This window comes from Mesoplodon bidens, assembly GCF_964165515.1.
Source record: "Mesoplodon bidens genome assembly, chromosome: 19".
NCBI classification, from domain to species: Eukaryota; Metazoa; Chordata; class Mammalia; order Artiodactyla; family Ziphiidae; genus Mesoplodon; species Mesoplodon bidens.
Window position 1 is genome coordinate 23895368 of NC_138179.1, and position 14127 is coordinate 23909494.

Genomic DNA, 14127 nt, shown 5'->3' on the forward strand with positions numbered 1-14127 from the left:
CTTTGTGCATTATAAACTCGCTGTTGAAGTGGTTATTCATTCCTGTTGAATTTCCTAGCATATGTTATAAAGTTATGGCATTTTAACACATGGAAATACTCTACCCATAATCTTTTGCCTAGATAATATGGTCCGATTTACAAAAAACTCAAAATCTTCTTCCAGCTCTCCCATTTCTTTCTTTACCCAACTTTCAATTGTATCTGCTTCTCTAGCACATGCTTATTCCTTATAATTACATAGCTGTGTCTTCCTGCTGGTTTCATAGAAAGGGGCCTTTTAATGCCTTGTTCTGCAAATTGGCAGAAAACGGATAGCCATATTGCAAATGTGAGAGGTTTTCCACCCTATGGAAATCCTGATTTTTCAGAATAACTAGAACTTCAGTTATTACAGATAGGATTGTCAAAAGATAAGTACGTTTTCCTTAAAAAGCTATTTCTTATCACACCTGATTTCTTATTTTCTTCTTTAGATCAGCCTCCAAATCCTACCACTATTTTTCTATCCTCACCTTTCAGAATCTACTCATTTCAGTTTTACGCCAATATACACCTAAGCACCTACCCCATTTGGACGTTCCCGAAGAAAATCTCATGTTTTGCTTAATCTTCTCCCAGAAGAAGCTTTTAAGTGTCAAATGACCTTATTTCCCAGCCCCAATATTGAATTTTACCGTCTCATACTGACTCTGACCTCCTGGCACCTGTGTCTCCTATACACTGAGCTATCTCTTCCAAGCTACCCCACGCCTTCCTGCGAGAGTCAGTGCTACCACTACCTGCTGACCTGTCTCCTGGAGCCACATTTAGTTCTAGAATCCTTGCACGATTATTTACCCTTCCCCACATAGTAAAGTAAAATTTAACTTCCTGAACCTAATTAGAGAGAGAAAGTGAAGTTTGTACCCTGAAGACAGCTGACACGGTCTGGAAAGAGGAACCCTTCTTCTTGCCGCCTTGCACCGCCACCCTCTAAGGGGAAGAAAAATCACAAGCACTCATAGTACAGGCTTTCTCTGCCTCAGCTTTATACATTAAGTAAAAGATTAATTCTGTTGATAATTACCTGCTTCAGATGTTTCCTCAGAGAAAAGGAAAGCTAGAATCTTCACTGCGGAATTCTGGTACAGCCCAACCACCGTCTCGTTCAGGGGGTCCTTGTTCTTGTCCAACCAGCCAGTAATGTTGTAGTCCGCGGTGCTGGTGTAGTGCACCAGGGAGAAGTGGGCCTCAGCCCTGCCTTTAACCACCTTGGGCTTCTGGAAGTAGGCAGACTTTCCAAGATGCTGGTCATACAGCTTGTTCTTGAAGGAGGTGTCTGTGGCCTTGGGGAACATGCACTCCTCTTCCAGGATGGAGAAGATGCCCATAGGCTGAGAGAATGAAAAGAAACATGACACTTGAATTTTGTCTGCCTGTAGAAATAATGTGGAACACAATGATCCTATTTGAGTAAATTCATCATTTCATTCTTTACAGTTAGTGAAAACTCATTTCTTTGCTCAGAAGTTGTTAAATCACAAATATTTTTATCAGGTACCTATCAAGATCCGGGTGTGGTGTTGGGCTCCGGGATATGATGGAGAGTAAGATAAACAAGGAAGGAGTTCTGGTGGAGTTTGTGTCTTTGCCCCAAAGGCCTTAGAGCAATATTTCTCCAGGTGTGACTTGCAGATGGGTTGTGTCAGAAGTACTTGGTAAAAATGCAGATATTCCAAGGCTCCACCCCACACTTACCCAAAAGTATTTCTAGGAGTGAGATTAGGGAAATGTGCAGTTTTACTAAAAGTACTTGTGGCAAGTCTTTGACACAACTGAGAGCCTCTTCTTTAAAGCACTAGAAATTCCAATTTCAAATGCCAGCAGTGATGACTCCAAGGCTGACAAAGAAATAAGAAGTAAAACATACTCTCCTCAGAGCTCTTTTATAAGGAAAGATGGCTTTAGTATCAGGCTTGCATTGCACACTGTGGGGAAATGTAGAGTTCTGGACTCTCTAGAAAAGATTCAGTCTCCTTTTACCAGAATACCTACCTTGGAGTTGGCAAAGGAATTTTCCTGATTTTAGTTACAAGTAGAAATCTCTTACCAGAGTATACAGTGAATGTTATGATTTTCTTTTAAATATGGGTCAGCAGTGTGATCTGTGATCTGAGAAAGGGAAGAGAACCTTCTCGATGAGCTCAATGCAGGCGGCCAGGTCCATCCCGAAGTCAATGAACTCCCACTCGATGCCCTCCTTCTTGTACTCCTCCTGCTCCAGCACGAACATGTGGTGGTTGAAGAACTGCTGCAGCTTCTCGTTGGTGAAGTTGATGCACAGCTGCTCCAGGCTGTTGAACTGGGTATTTCGAATACCAAAGAGTTTGAGTGAGTTTGGAAGATCCAGTGGAGACTCAGCAAAGCAGACACAAAGCGGAAGGGTGCTTTGAGGCTTGTCATTGATGCAAACAACTCACATCAAAGATCTCAAAGCCAGCGATGTCCAAGACCCCAGTGAAGTACGGCCTGGGCTGCTTGGTGTCCAGCTGCTGGTTGATGCGGGTGACCATCCACAGGAACATCTTCTCGTAGATGGATTTGGTCAGAGCGCCCACTGCATTGTACACCTTCATAGACAGAATAATGATCGTTGCTGTTATTAAAGACGTGTCCTGAAGGCCTGGAAAGAGTGAGATTCACAGAGGTTGTGCCATTACCTGCTGCACAGTCTGGACTTTAGTGACATACTCATTGCCGACCTTGACCCTGGGGTAGCAGAGGGTTTGGAGCAGGTCAGCAGAGTTCAGACCCTGGAGAGAGGCAGCTTTGTCAGCAACTGCAGAGACACAGTTCAAACATCCAACATGACCTACCATGACCCCACCATTCCTAGAGGCAGAGTAAGGAATGAATCATTCCTATGTGGGGTTAAATTTGTATGTGGCCATCAGATGCTCAGGTGCAAAGGAGACATGAGTTTGGAGTGGGCTTATTTGCCTCTATTCTCTCATTTAACCCAGATGGAGGTTCATTTGGTACCTTCGGTGCCATCTGGCTCTGCTTGCTCCTCACGCTGCTTTTGCTTAGATTTCAAGTTCCCATAATGCATTACTGCCCCCATGAGCTTGTAGATGGACACTTTTTCATCAGAAGAGAAGCCCAGGATGTCAGTGGCGCTCTACCAGGAGAGGTGAGAGGGCAGAATTAGGGCACAAGACACTAACTTATTTAGAAGAACTTATACTGTGTCCTTATTCACACCTACAGCAGGTTGTCGTTGTCATTTCCATACACAATGACTTATTTTTAAAAAACTGCATGTGTAACTGACGTCTGTGGCCATCAGCTCTTCTCGGTCATCAGTGCTAGGGACTGTGATCTCCCCTTGACTGACCAAGGCATAGTCATATGGGTTGGTGGTGATCATGAGCATTTCTGGGTGCATAGAATTCAGGGTGTATGTTTTACATTAGAAGGTGTGCTAATAAAAACATTGGCTTCTAACTTAATAAATGTAAGCTCTTTCATACCAATTAGTTCTGGCTTCTTGTTAGACATGATCTGGTAAAAAAATATGGTAGCCTCTTTCTGCCTTTAGCTGGAAAGTGACTCTAGACTTCTCCAGAAGATCTGCAATGGAAAGTAGACATTGGATTAGAGGGAAAAATGATAAAGTTCCTGGAATGATTTTGGAACTTGGGGTCATAAGCTAAATCTCACTGGCCCCATGAGATTTCAGCTGAATGGTCCCGTGAGGTATCACATATTACGTCTCTACCACTGCGGTTGCTCTTGCCACCTCTAGAAGGAAACTGAAGTTGCCTGGCTCAAGACATATTCATTTCTCATACAGAAGATTCTTGACATTTCAAATATAATTGATTCTTGATAGCCTCTTCCTCCTCAGGGTCTCTTCTTGCTTTATAACAGGGGTTACTAAGAGCAACATTTATCAAGGCTCACACTAGGAAGAAATCACATACGCTAAACCCAAGTTATAAACCCCCAGTCTTAGTTTTTTCTTAGAAAAATTGGAAATTTCTTCTGAGGCTGGCATCCTCCAGATAAGCCCAGCAACTCCTGGCAGTTTCTAGAGCACCGTTGGCTCCTGACTGAAGTGGGTGAAGCACCCTGTGGGCTCTGGTTAAGACTGGCATTACCCACAGGCATGTTTGGCAGTGACTAGTGTTTCACAGGCTCCAGGCTCAGCAGGAGCTGTAAGATGTTCCTCCCAACCATCATTTGTCATTCTTGGATTCTATTTAGGAGGTCCTGTTACTCACATGTTTCAATATCAGCAGAAGCCAGTCTCCCCGTGGTACCGAAGTGGATCCTGATGAATTTACCCTTGCAAGTGAAAAAGATGATGTTACATACAAAACTGTTAGCACACGAGTAAAAAGAGATTGAGTTAATAACTCAGACAGCCTTCTCTGGCATTTGAGAGGACACCTGAGAAAACCCTTCTGTGACCCACAGACTTAAAAAGTGAGAGGAGTTGTCATTCCTCACGGTCTTGCCGTTGCCAAAGGCCTCCAGCAGAGGGTTGGCACTGATGATTTGATCTTCCAGTGTCCCCTGCAAAGGTAAGGGCAGTCCTCACATGTGGGGCTGGGGAGTTTCTTTCTTGACAGCTTGGATCCTGACGTGGCAATCAGACCCACCTGCATTTTGCCGGTAGTAGCTTCCTCCTTCCTCTTGTCCCCAGTGACTGCAATTGTTGCAAAGTACTGAATGACACGCTTCGTGTTCACAGTCTTCCCAGCCCCAGATTCTCCGCTGTCAAGCAGTGACCAAATATGTGTGAGAAATTAAGCTCTGTGACAAAGGAAACTACTTCCTCCATTAGCATTTACTGTCTTACGCGCCTGTCTTTATATGTCCTTGTCAGAGTCCCCTAGATCTTTCTCTTCAGGCCACATTTAGCCCATATTATTTCTGTTGCTTTGCACTGATAAGCATCTGAGATAGTCGATCATTAATCATGTAGCACTTATTTCTTGAGTGCTTAAAATGTGTCAGGCTCTCTTCTAGGTGCTGAGGCCGGGCCTCAGGGGTCCAAGAAGCAGCTCCTGAAGCACTACGTAGTAAATGAAACAATTAGTAAAAAACTCTCTGAAGCAATGCATGTGTTCTTCAGCTTCCTTAGACTAAAGATATTCCCAAGTTAGGTCTTTGAAGGAATAGACATTCCTCAAGTAGGCCTTGAAAATGAACCACTGGGAACATTCTCAAACTGCCCAAACTTCAGAAGGTGTGTGTGCTCACTGTCCAGTACTGGGTTCTGGCCATGTGTGGACATGGTGTTTTATATCTCCTAATCCCTGGAAAGCTCTGGAACTTTTAAGACTGGACTAGCAAACGATGTAATTTGCGACATTGTTATTTTATATTTGGATGCAATCTGAGCCCTATAATAAGTGATAGCAATAGTTAGTTCCAGGCTGATTATGCCATTGCTTTAGTATGGGACATGAACTAATTTCTTCTTTTGGATTGTGATTTTCCCAGTGAAAATAAAATAGGAATAAGTATCAGAATAATAATACATACATGATTAAGATAGACTGATTCTCTCGATCTAGAAGAAAGACAGTGGACAATCAGCGTATCTACTAGTTACACAAACAAAACTTTCTATAGGGAAACACTGAGGGCATTGGGTGTAAGTGTCATATTCAGTGGGGTTTTTCCTTATATTATTGTGAAGTTACACGTGGTGTTGTTATTATGTCTCTTAAGTTGGGGAAGAGAAACATTAAAATGTGTCGTATTTTAAACTCCTTATGCCCCACAGGAAGTGTGTCCTTCTGGTTTAAAAGAAAGAGCAATCCTTTCCAGAGACACATTCCCTAATTGTCATCTATAGGTTCCAGTGGCCTGCTCTTTGCTAATGAATGCATATAACTGAAAAATGCGCAATATGCTAAGGATTTGGACTGTATTTCATAGTTCAAAATAGTGTTAATCAGGCCAAAATTGAGATTTAGTTTCTAAGTGGTTCAATTACGCACACACAGACACGCACACGCACACACATCTCTGTCTCAAGGTCCCAGACTGCAGCCCTAATTCTGATCAGCCTCCCAAAAGCATGCTATTGGGTCAAAGAAAGATCAGGTAAGAGAGGGTGCCTCAATCAGAATAAAGTCCTTTTAAGGGGGGACAGTGACAACTTCCTTTTGAATGCAGTAGTCCCCGAATACCATTTTCATTCAGAGAGAGGCTGTTATCTCTGAAATGGGTTCTGATGACTTTAAAGACGTAACAATACTTCTTAAAGTATCTAATTCAAAATCAACAAGAAACTTAGGTACTAAAATGATTGAGCATATATTTTTCATTTCTATTCAGACAATACTATTCAGCTGTTAATTTAACCTTTTTTGTTACTTAAATATATAAAATCATGTATGTCTAAACAAGGAGACTGTAAACAAACTTATTAGGGTTGGAGTAGTAGCGTGGTCTGGTAAAATCGTGGAGGTAGAATCAGGAGAACTGAGTTTTAATCCCCACTTGACAATGTGTACCTCTCTGTGCTTTAGTTACCTCTTGTGTGCAACTAGGGGGTTGGATTTGAGTATTTCTAAAGGTCTTTTTAACTTTTCCATTTTGTGATTATAGGTGGTGAAATAATTTGTATGAAAAACAGTCAAGCCACTCACCAGTCAGCATGAACTGATAGGCATTGTCAGAGGTGGAGAAGATGTGGGGCGGGGCCTCCTGCTGTTTTTTGCCTCTGTAGGCAGCCACCACCTCTGGGTTGTACACTGGCAGCCACTTGTAGGGGTTGACGGTGACACAGAAGAGGCCTCAGTAGGTCTGCACCGTAAAGGAAAAAAGGAATTTAATTATTTCATGGGGACCTTCATAACATACTATTTTTCAAAATATTAACCACCTGCATGAGCAGAGGCCGTGAGAACAAACTCACGTAGATCATCCAGGCTGCGTAACGCTCTTTGAGGTTGTACAGCACTGCTGGCTCGTGCAGGTGGGTCATCATGACCATGTCCTCGATCTTGTCAAATTTGGGAGGGTTCATGGGGAAGACTTGGTCTTCTTTCACAGTTACTGTCTATCAAGTCAAGTAAGAGAAGCCAGGTCGACAAAGGAGTGTCAGCTCCCCTAACTGGCAGTGGGGCCCAGTCTAATCCCCTCCAGATGTTTTACTCACAGCTCCAGCTTCGGTCTTGGCTGTCACCTTCCCTCCTTCTCTACTTTGCACGGTTGCTTTCACAAAGGACTCCTTAGGGTCTACCACGAAGATTGAGGACTTGGCATCAAAAGGCCTATTCTGGGCCTCCATGCGCTCCTTTTCAGGCATTCGGAGGTAAGGATCAGCCTCCCCCAAAATGGCCATCTCAGCGTCAGAACTCATGGCTGTGGGTTATTGATGGCAGCCAAATCAAAGACACTGCCTGGCAGAGGAAGTACAGATGTTATAGAAAATCAGCAACTGGGCCATTCGATTCATGTTTTAAAAAACCACAACATTATTCCTTGACAAGTTGAGCGCTAGCATCTTTTTGGGTATGGTCAACTCCCTGGCTTGGCTGGAGGTGAAATGTCAGTCTCCGTGTTCTGTGCCAGTGGTGATAGATACTTATTCTTGCAGTTGGAAAGAGACCGTTGTTTCTGGCTCATCTACTGTATGATATTGTAGCTCCTTTCTCTGTTTCGTTTGCGTATTTTTTAAACAACTTTTTTGGAGTATAATTGCTTCACAATGGTGTGTTAGTTTCTGCCCTACAACAAAGTGAATCAGCCATGCACACACATCTGTTCCCATATCCCTTCCCTCTTACGTCTCCCTCCCTCCCACCCTCCCTATCCCACCCCTCCAGGTGGTCACAAAGCACCGATCTGATCTCCCTGTGCTATGCAGCTGCTTCCCATTAGCTATCTACTTTACGTTTGGTAGTGTATATGTGTCCATGCCTCTCTCTCGCTTTGTCACAGCTTACCCTTCCCCCTCCCCATATCCTCAAGTCCATTCTCAAGTAGGTCTGTGTCTTTTTTTTTTTTTTTTTTTTTTTTTTTTGCGGTATGTGGGCCTCTCACTGTTGTGGCCTCTCCCATTGCAGAGCATAGGCTCCTGACGCGCGGGTTCAGTGGCCATGGCTCATGGGCCCAGCCACTCTGTGGCATGTGGGAATCTTCCCGGACCGGGGCACGAACCCATGTCCCCTGCATCGGCAGGCGGACACTCAACCACTGCGCCACCAGGGAAGCCCCGGTCTGTGTCTTTATTCCTGTTTTACCCCTAGGTTCTTCATGGCATTTTCTTTTCTTAAATTCCATGTATATGTGTTAGCATACGGTATTTGTCTTTCTCTTTCTGACTTACTTCACTCTGTATGACAGACTCTAGGTCTATCCACCTCATTACAAATAGCTCAATTTCGTTTCTTTTTATGGCTGAGTAATATTCAATTGTATATATGTGCCACATCTTCTTTATCCATTCATCCGATGATGGACACTTAGGTTGTTTCCATCTCCGGGCTATTGTAAATAGAGCTGCAATGAACATTTTGGTACATGTATCTTTTTGAATTATGGTTTTCTCAGGGTATATGCCCAGTAGTGGGATTGCTGGGTCATATGGTAGTTCTATTTGTAGTTTTTTAACGAACCTCCATTCTGTTCTCCATAGTGGCTGTACCAATTCACATTCCCACCAGCAGTGCAAGAGTGTTCCCTTTTCTCCACACCCTCTCCAGCATTTATTGTTTCTAGAATTTTTTATGATGGCCATTCTGACTGGTGTGAGATGATGTCTCATTGTAGTTTTGATTTGCATGTCTCTAATGAATAATGATGTTGAGCATTCTTTCATGTGTTTGTTGGCAGTCTGTATATCTTCTTCGGAGAAATGTCTATTTAGGTCTTCTGCCCATTTTTGGATTGGGTTGTTTGTTTTTTTTGTTATTGAGCTGCATGAGCCTCCTATCATCAGCTTATACAGAACGCCATGCTAAGATGACTGCAGGACTTCTCCAGCTCTTTCACTTGTAGTTCTTATCTTCCAGTGGGATTATAAGCACCTTGCAGACAGGGAGTGTTTTCCTTCTACGGCACCCTTCACACCTCTTAGAACACATGCTGGTTGTGGGGAAGGACCAAAGTTGGCTTTATAAATTAAAACATCAATAGAAATAGGTTGCTAAAGTTATAGGAACTATTTAGTACCTGGTGAAAACCTTTTCATTATAGATTTGGGATTTACAAGGACTGCCTGATAAAGGAAAGCAGAAATGTGAGGAGCCTTGTTTTGCATTGTTTAGTTAAAAATATCCTATTTTACATTAACTTCTCTTGTTCCTGTGTCATAATTTTGACAAACTCAGTTTCTTCACCTGTCTTTAATATTTCTCAAAGGCATTATAAAATGTTATTACCTATGTTTTCTTGCTTTATTACTAGTATTCTCATAAAAATTTCAGAAAACTTTTTCTTTTCAAGATCTGTCTCCTGCCACTTTAACATTCATCAATCCTGTGAATAATGATCATATATAACCTATTTTATAATAAAGATCTTTTTTTAACATCTCTATTAGAGTATAATTGCCTTACAATGGTGTGTTAGTTTCTGCTGTATAACAAAGTCAATCAGCTATACATATACATATATCCCCGTATCCCCTCCCTCTTGCATCTCCCTGCCACCCTCCCTATCCCACACCCCGAGGTGGTCACAAAGCACCGAGCTGATCTCCCTGTGCGATGCGGCTGCTTCCCACTAGCTATCTATTTTACATTTGGTAGTGTATATATGTCCATGCCACTCTCTCACTTCGTCTCAGCTTACCCTTCCCCCTCCCCGTGTCCTCAAGTCCATTCTCTACGCCTGCGTCTTTATTCCTGTCCTGCCCCTAGGTTCTTCAGAACCATTGTTTTTTTGTTTTTTTAGATTCCACATATATGTGTTAGCATACGGTATTTGTTTTCCTCTTTCTGACTTACTTCACTCTGTGTGACAGACTCTAGGTCCATCCACCTGACTACAAATAACTCAATTTCGTTTCTTTTTATGGCTGAGTAATATTTCATTGTATATATGTGCCACATCTTCTTTATCCATTTATTTGTCGATGGACACTTAGGTTGCTTCCATGTCCTGGCTATTGTAAATAGTGCTGCAGTGGACATTGTTGTACATGACTCTTTTTGAATTATGGTTTTCTTAGGGTATATGCCCAGTAGTGGGATTGCTGGGTCAATGGTAGTTCTATTTTTAGTTTTTTAAGGAACCTACATACTGTTTAAAAAGATATCTTTTCAAGGAAAACTCAAAAGCACTTGGGTAATCTTCTCAACATTTTTCTATTCAAACTACAGTGATTTGGATAGCACAATTAAAATCCTTTATCTTGCTAAAAATGCTCACATTTTTCATATTATATTTTTTTAAATGTCCATTTTACAGAGTGTGAAACAATATGCAGATTGCAGCCACTTTTCCAAGGCAAGGATTCAATCCATTCTATTAATCCATTTAGACAGCATCTCAAGGTTTTTTATATTATATACAGTGGTGAGTAAAAGCTGTGTATAGGAAATTTATTGGTTTGGCTAAAAAGTTTGTTCAGGCTTTTCCATTAAGATGTTATGGGGGCTTCCCTGGTGACGCAGTGGTTGAGAATCTGCCTGCCAGTTCAGGGGACACGGGTTCGAGCCCTGGTCTGGGAAGATCCCACATGCCGCAGAGCAACTGGGCCCATGAGCCACAACTACTGAGCCTGCGCGTCTGGAGCCTGTGCTCTGCAGCAAGAGAGGCCGTGACAGTGAGAGGCCCGCGCACCGCGATGAAGAGTGGCCCCCGCTCACTGCAACTAGAGAAAGCCCTCGCACAGAAACGAAGACCCAACACAGCCAAAAAAAAAAAAAAAAATTACGGAAAAAAACCCGAACGAACTTTTTGGCCAATGCAATACATTCTCTGTAAATGAACAGTAACACTGTCAAATTTTGTATTGCATGTTGTAATTCACTTATTTAAAATACAATCTGCAATGCTGGAAATGGAAAAAATTGTATCTAAAAACTCCTAAAGATTCTGAGAAAGCGTTCCATTTATTGCAAAAGATATAAATTAATGAGAACCAGTTTCTAAAGTCTCCCTCAGAGTTTTTCAAGGGAAGCATGAACAGCCCTGAAATTGAAATGCTTTTATTTTATAACCTCCACCCCCCGCCGCCCCCGACCACTCTCCAAGCCACTGCAGATTTCTTGCTCCGTGCGAGGAATGAGAAAAATTAGTATCTTACCTTAGAGATGCAACCTTGAAGTGGGTCAGAACTGTAAGAAAATGAGCAAATTTCTTCTTATTAAATGCTAACAATTCCCAGTAATAGCATGAAGGATTATGAATTGAGAAGCAGGAAATGACTGGAACACCAAAACATCTAATTAAAATTGCCACGTAGTAAGTTGGTAATTCCCTGGAAGGGCTGCCATGGGCAGTGTGGGCCAGGATGTGTGGCATGCGTGTGGGCAGCCAGGCATCCCTGTTGGCCCTTCAGACAGAGCCCTGTCCTCACACACGCTTACCTTGAAGCTTTATGAGGAGAGAGAAATCATACTCATTCCAAGGGTACTTTTATAGGGTCAGATATGGAAAGCACGTAGCTTCCTCCTCTTTCTTAAATCATATTTGGCAAAACGTGTTTTTGGCAATGAAGGTCTCCCAAGTATAATTCCCCTCATATTAAAGATGTTTGGATATAATTAGAAATATTTCCTCTCACATTGGGTTAAGTGTATAAATCAATCTACTATAAATAATTTGAGTTGTTGGCAACCTGGAAGTGACTGCCTTTGGAATAATGTAAGGTGTTGTTTCAAAGACAGCTATGATATGTGTTCCCTGAACTTTGTTGCCTGCTGCTCTTGTGTTTCACTGAATTGCCCATGTGTAGTCTTTTCAACTGCCCGCACAATTGCAGATATTATACTAGGGAGGAAAGTTTCTGCTCTTTACCAGAGTGTCAGAAAAAGATTGTTAGTTTCTCCCAAGAAACCATGATTTTTTTCCCCCATTTATTGTACTTTTTCAAGGATGCTCGGAAATTTATTTTAAAACTTTCTTCATGAAGAGCAGCCAAAGATAGACAGCTTCTTTCGTTTCCTTCAGTCAGTCGCCTCTGATTCATTGTCAAATAATTCCACGGCTTCGCTGAGCTGGGTTGTCCTGCTTCTTTCACTTTTGTTTCCTAAATGTAAGTTGCTTGTGAAATCTCTTTTCCTCTATGAAACTCAACATAGGAACAAACTAGAAAACAGGGTGTTTCTCTGTCTAATTATGCAGCATCTGTGACTTCTCCATCAGTTATCCATGGTATATATTTCACATTTTGCTTACGAACAATGCCTGCACATTATTTTCTATTCTGATGTTTAATTTAAAAATATATTTGTTTTATTGTCTCTGTGGTCTTGCATCTCTTATGTCAGCATTGTCTCTCTGAGACTGAGACAAAATTTGCTTAATATACCCTGTATTGCAACCATTCATGTATTATTGTACTTGTATGTCAGTTGATTTAATGGAAAGAGGCTGCCTTCTGAAAGCAGATATCTGGAGATACTGTTTGTAATGGTCACAGGATTTTATTGCTGTAAGGGACTATCTAATCCATATTCTTCATTTCACTAATAAAGTAACTGAGATTCAAAGAACAGAAGAGAGTTCACAAATCACACAGCAGTGTAAACCTTGGTCACCTGACTTGCAGTCCAGTGTGCTTGCTGGTAACACTCTTCTACCTCAGTAGGTTAAAGCCATCAGGAAGGGTCTTCCAGGAAACATGCATCTGAGAGGGGCTTTCCTAGCCAACTCTTAACCTGCTTTGCAGCCACAGGTACATCATTTTATTTTCTTAGACACTTTCTTTATCAGGCATCTGCAAAATGTCACGGTGTTCTCAGAAAGAGAACATTTTAATAATGCTCTCAATAGGATTTGATGGGAATTTTAAGACAGCCTTTTGACTGCTCTGGATAGATTCTCCAGTAAGTAGAGAATAGATGTTGGTTTTGGTTATTACTGCCAAGTTCTGAGGCACCTAAGCATTTACAGGTGACGTGGGAACGCAGTGAAGGGGGCCAGTGCAGCGAGGAGTGATTCCACACCCTTCCTAAGGCCAGTGTGAATCCAAATTATCTGTGAACCTACTTCCACACATCTAATTAAGTCATTCTCTTGCAGGGCCATTTAAACCAATATAGTCTTGCTTTCTATTCAGATGGGAAGTCACCATTCAGTTTTTCCTTTACACTGTCCAGGAAGGCTATTTTTTTGGCTATGCATCGCAACTAAATCCAGCTTAAAAAATCTTGTTTCTCGGGCTTCCCTGGTGGCGCAGTGGTTAAGAATCCGCCTGCCAATGCAGGGGACACGGGTTCAGGCCCTGATCTGGGAAGATCCCACATGCCACAGAGCAACTAAGCCCATGTGCCACAACTACTGAGACTGTGCTCTAGAGCCTGTGAGCCACAACTACTGAGCCTGTGCGCCACAACTACTGAAGCCCGCACGCCTAGAGCCTGTGCTTTGCAACAAGAGAAGCCACCACGATGAGAAGCCCATGTACTGCAACAAAGAGTAGCCCCCGTTCGCTACAAGTAGAGAAAGCCTGCGTGCAGCAACGAAGACCCAACGCAGCCAAAAATAAATAAATAAAATAAAAATTTAAAAATCTTGATTCTCTCAGGAAGCTCCTCTGAGTTACTCAGATTGCTACCATAGCTAGTTTTTGCACCAAATTCATATGTATCATTATGTGGGTTTAATATACATGTGAATAATTTATTTGGGGATCATATTTTATCGATACTTTTATTCATTTATTTTGGCTCTTCACCTGATTACAGGGGGCCATGAAGTCTGAAAACATACTTGCCTATTGATAATAATATATAGAATAATAGTTCCTTTGTCTCCAGACTTTATAGCCACTTTGTAGCTTTCACATGGAGAAAGGTCACATCTCACTGTTTCATGTGGTACCCATTATCCAGTGCATATACTATGAATATATTGTATATATTACATGTATTAATGATGAAAATCTTCCTGTGCTAATAATACTCCATTGAATTTGTATTAGTTATTAAGCAACAAGAATTAATGA

At 41.9% G+C, this 14127-nt stretch overlaps 1 pseudogene across 1 annotated transcript in view; it reads right to left on the reverse strand.

The window, feature by feature from the left end:
- LOC308607666 (myosin-13-like) overlaps window positions 1-7368 on the reverse strand; it is a 50446-nt pseudogene extending 43078 nt beyond the window's left edge. Inside the window, exons 1-15 of the transcript in view lie at window positions 7165-7368; window positions 6922-7065; window positions 6653-6809; window positions 5538-5565; window positions 4649-4763; window positions 4470-4562; window positions 4268-4331; window positions 3515-3614; window positions 3316-3419; window positions 3024-3162; window positions 2702-2820; window positions 2462-2611; window positions 2173-2343; window positions 1069-1375; window positions 909-974 (exon numbers count right to left, since the gene is read on the reverse strand). The product of the transcript in view is annotated as a myosin-13-like (transcript). The remainder of the gene's footprint in view (window positions 1-908; window positions 975-1068; window positions 1376-2172; window positions 2344-2461; window positions 2612-2701; window positions 2821-3023; window positions 3163-3315; window positions 3420-3514; window positions 3615-4267; window positions 4332-4469; window positions 4563-4648; window positions 4764-5537; window positions 5566-6652; window positions 6810-6921; window positions 7066-7164) is intronic.
- Between the last annotated feature and the right edge of the window lie 6759 nt (window positions 7369-14127).